Below are 5,198 nucleotides of genomic sequence, written 5' to 3' on the forward strand. Positions count from 1 at the left end.
GGGGAGAGGAAGACGGGGAGAAATAAATAAGAAGAAGAAAAAAGAAGAAAAAGAAGAGGAGAAGAAGAAAGGAAGAGAGGAGAAGAAGAGAAAAATAGAATATATATTCTATTTTCTCTTTTCTCCTCTATTCCTTTCTTCTTCTCCTATTTTTTTTCTTCTTTTTTTTCTTCGACACGTGGGGGGGGGGTCGAGAACGTCGGACATTCATGAGAGAGGCGAAGAAGAAGGGGAAGAAGAGGGAGAAGAAGAGGAGAGGAAGAAGAGGAAGTCTTCTCCTCTATTCTTTCTTGTCTTCTTTTTTCTTCTTCTTCTTCCTCTTTATTTTATCGGGAACAAGGGTCGTCGAGAGGGTCGCCGAGCGGTAGAGGAGAAACCCTAAATAGAAAGTATCGTCGGTATGAGATACATGTACCGTCGGTGTCGGACACTACACCCACATCCCACAAGTGGCGCGGGCTTCGACGCCCACGTCACTTGTGGGACGTGGATGTAGTGTCCGACACCGAAGGCCACATGTATCTCACACCCACGATACTTGCTAGCTATTTAGGGTTTCCTCTACCGAAAAGAAGAGGAGAAATAAATAAGAAGAAGAAAAAAGAAGAAAAAGAAGAGGAGAAGAAGAAAGGAATAGTGGAGAAGAACAGAAAATAGAATATATTCTATTTTCTCTTTTCTCCACTATTCCTTTCTTCTTCTCCTCTTTTTTTTCTTCTTTTCTTCTTCTTCTTCTTCTTCTTCTTCTTCTTCTTCTTCTTCTTCTTCTTCTTCTTCTTCTTCTTCTTCTTCTTCTTCTTCTTCTTCTTCTTCTTCTTCTTCTTCTTCTTCTTATTCTTATTAGCCGGAAGTAGAGAGAGGTTTCCTAGTGTCAAAGTATTGAAGAAATCCATGCCTTCATCATTAGCCGGAAGTAACCAGGGCATGTTGGTACGAAGTTCTGCAAAGTTGTTTTGGAATGGAGTCCCGGATAGAATAATCCGCTTTTTGGTATGAATTCAGCAAAGGCCTTCCAAATAGCGATATTCGAAAGGCTCTTGCTGAACTTTGTACCAAAAAGCGAATTATCCTATCTGGGACTTCGTTCTAGAACAACTTTGAAGAGCTTCGTACCATCATGCACATGTTACTTTCGCCTAATGATCAAGACATGGTTTTGTTGAATCCCTTGACACTAGGCAACCTCCCGACCCCTCGGCGATCCTATCGAACATGAGAGGAAGAAGAGGATAAAAAAAGAAGAGGAAGAAGAAAAAAAAGAGGAGAAGAAAGAATAGAGGAGATCTTCTCCTCTATTCTTTCTTCTCCTCTTATTTTTCTTCTTCTTCCTCTTTTTTTTATCGGGAACGAGGGTCGTCGAGGGACATAGATGTAGTGTTGTCGTTGTCGATATATACCCCCTCCCGATAGCTTACTATGATTAGGTAGCTAGTTCTACGTTTGGCACTAATATATCCATCTGTCATGTTTGAATAATAATTGCCATGTTGTAAATATTTGTAGAAACTATGGACACCGCCCTAGATGAAGTAACAAAAGAAGCGTTGTTGAGGGACATAATCGCAGAAGGAAGTGATGCCATCTCGTTGTTTCTCAACGAAACCAATGGTCTGGAAGGAGAGGGTGAACAAGCTGGCTACGATGACCTAATGCCGGTGCAAGAAGAAGAACATGAGGACGGCTCCGGTGACCCAATGCCGGTGCAAGAAGGAGACCGTGATGACGGCTCCGGTGACCGAACCGAGTCCGGCCAGGTATATATATTAGTTAAGCCTATGCTGACTAGCTGATTGATGCATTCATTGTTTTGGTATGTACACATATTAATTAAGTCTTTGTTCTTTTTTCTAGCCCTCCGGATCGAGCACAACTTCGGTAAAGAGACGAGGCCCGAAGAAAAAGTTGAGCTCGGATGAAAAGTTTGAGATCATAGCAATCGCGCCCGATGGCCAACCTATTGAACCCCTCCGGATAAAGAGCGCATTTGTTGCTCAGTGCGGGGTTCTGGTTAGGGGCAAGATCCCGATAAGCATCTAGCAATGGTTTAAGCCGGCTACAGAAGACCCTGAGGTCTCTTATGTCAATGATATGCAGAAAAATGATCTTTGGACTGAGCTGAAGTCAAATTTCACCCTACCGCCTGAGGATAATCCAGAGAACCCAGTTAAAGAGAAATTAATCAAGTCTTTTGCTCCGAAGAGGATGGCAGAACTATTCAGGAGGTGGAAGAAAGAGCTGAATAAGTTTGTCAAAAATAATGAGACACCAGAATTCAAGGGCAGATATGAGAATATCAGAGATCACTGGCCCGCATTTGTGGCCCATAAGACATCGGAAAAGAGTAAGAAGATGTCGGCGACAAACAAGCAAAATGCTGCGAAGAAGAAGCTTCACCATCGCACGGGGTCAGGTGGCTACCTCGTAGCCCGGCCTAAGTGGTCCAAGACTGAGAATGATCTGGTTCATAAAGGGATCGAACCAGAGACAATTAACTGGCCAGACCGTTGCCAGACTTGGTTCTTCGGGGCTGGCGGAACACTGGACCCTGTAACAGGGAAGTGCATTTGGACGAACGATCAAATGGACATACCAGTCAGTAAGCTTAAGCAGTATATCGAAGCAGCGCATGAAGGGACGTTCTTTCCAGACAGAGAGAACGACGAGCTCACAATGGCCCTCGGGAATCCTAAGCACCCTGGACGGACACGAGGCACGCCAGGCTCCATTCTGTGGAAGATTGGGTTTCCGGACGCAGGCGGTTACAAATCCCATGAGAGGAGGAAAAAAGTGCAGCAGACCCAAATGCAGGCGCTGCAAGCAAGGGTAGACGCGATAGAGGAACAAGAAGCAAATCGCAGCAAACGTACTGCCGAAGCCTCCCCCGAAGCTACCCCGCCATCTCAGTGCACAAGCAGCGTGGCTTCCACCGAGCTGCTTCAGCCGGAGCATGCCTTGACGGCTCCTGCCAGCTATCCCGTGGATGCTATAACGGAGTCTCAAAATTGCCACCTTATGACGCAATGGATGAATTTGAAGGTCAAGGCGGCTGTTGGCTCTGTTTTTCCTACTGAACCCGGCGCAACTTTTCACTGCCGGCCGATTCCAGAAGGATATGCTAGGGTGATGGTGGATGAGATAACGGAGGGATTTGAGGACCTCCAGCTTGACCACCCTACCGGTGAAGGGGAGACTCGGCTGGGGTCTGCTCTGAAGACTCCATGCCTATGGCGGAAGGAGCTCATCAACCTTCCGAACTGGACGCCACCGCCTCCTCCTCCTCCTCCGGCGAGTCAGGGAACTCCGCCTCCACCGCCTCCTCCTATGGCGAGTGACGATCAGGGCCCTCGGCCGGCTCCTTCTCCGGTGTGTGGCGGCACTCCGCCTCCTTCTCCGCCTGCGCCGACGCGCCCGAGCAGCCAGCCTCCTCCTTCTCCGCCTCGTCAGCAAGGGCGGAAGAGACCTGCCGCCGCTCCAGCTGCTCCGGCGCGTCGTAGTCCTTCTCCTCCGCCTCTTAAGCAAGTAAAGAAGACAACCGCTACGTCTGCTCGGTCGGCGTCTAGCAGTACAACCAGAGGCGGGAGGACATACAGATTCGGTCCTTCTCTGAAGACTCCAGAGAAGTTACCATACGAGAGGACCCAGGAGGAGAACGCCGAGATCGCGCGAGAAGAAGTGAAGAAATTCTTTGAAGGGGTGAAAGCAAAGAAACATCCACCTCCGGGGGAGAAGGTAGATCGGGTGAAAGTGAAGCGCACTCTGGCTGCCCTGACAAAACCACCAAAGTCTGATCCGCCGAAACGAAACTATGACCGCATTATTGGAAAGGAATTTGCCGAAGCGGAGCGGTCGGGAAGTACTGTCAGTGATCAAAGGCTGAAAGAACGACGAGCTGGGAAACAAATTGCCCAGCTCGGCGAACAAGCGAAGCAATCGTGCCCCCCGCTCAAGGTGCCTAGCCACAATGTCGATAATGATCCGAGGATGGTACCCGGTTATAGCAATCTTGCAGATTACCTGCCCGACGAAGTACATTATGAACCCATGGAGGTGCAGATACAAAGATATGAGTACGGGAAGCCTCGCGTCAAAGATGAAAGATCTCTATCAACGATGATGCGAAGATTGCATGATTGGTACTTGAAAATCTGCAGAGACTCTGGGGGGAGGAGTACTTTGTATGTGAAAGTTAAAAAGGAGCATGACCTCATTGGAATTAATCTGTTGCATGTTCCATTTGAGGAGTTCTATCAGTTTTTCAATCAATTGGCCCTCGATAAAACAATGGTCGCCTGCTACTGTATGTAAGTAGTACTACTTCTGTCATTAAGTTTCTCTATATAGCTTAGCTCTTTCATTGCATGTATTTATAATCATCCTCACTATATTATGCAGATTGAAGATCGCCGAATTGAAGAAAAGACAAGTCGGTGATATTGGGTTCATTAACACATATCTCATAGATGCAACTCAGGTTAAACTTCATGCCGCAGCTACCGAGGCCAGCTTGCTACGATCGTTCGTAATAAATCAAAACAAATATATAATACTCTTTCCTTACAACTTCAGGTGAGTGTTACTGTCTTGTGTGTATTCGGTTTCCCTTATATATTAGTCAAGGTTATAGTAATGTAATTCATGAGTTATGCATGTGTGTGCAGTTTCCACTTTATTCTCCTAGAGATTAAGCTTGAGCAGGGAGTAGTAACCGTCTTGTACTCTAAACGAAAAGATCCCAAGGAGTATGCGGACATGACTGAAATCCTCAAGAAGTTAAATCGATCATTATCCACCATATCAGCAACTTTGTTCATTTCCTGATATCAATTAATTGTTTTCTTTGTCCGGCAGGGTTTGGAGAAAATTCACCAAAACAGTTCCAGGACTGCCGAAGGAGCTGGAATTTAGACACCCGAAAGTAAGTACTATAGTAGCATGTTCCGCGCATCTCCTAGTGATTCAAGTGCTAGTTTCGTCAATACCATTTAGCATTCTTGCTTATCAGTTTGATTGACCTCTATTTCTTGTAAAGTGGTTGTGGCAGGAACAAGGGAATGATTTCTGTGGATACTACATCTGCGAGTCCATCCGCCACACGACCTGTGAGCGGGGCGGGTACTCTAACGAACAATATGAAGTACGTAACTAACAACATTCACAATTTTATTTTATTACCATCATTTGTGTTGAGTTTCATTCAT

The sequence above is a fragment of the Triticum dicoccoides genome, chromosome 5A (assembly GCF_002162155.2).
Source record: "Triticum dicoccoides isolate Atlit2015 ecotype Zavitan chromosome 5A, WEW_v2.0, whole genome shotgun sequence".
NCBI lineage: Eukaryota > Viridiplantae > Streptophyta > Magnoliopsida > Poales > Poaceae > Triticum > Triticum dicoccoides.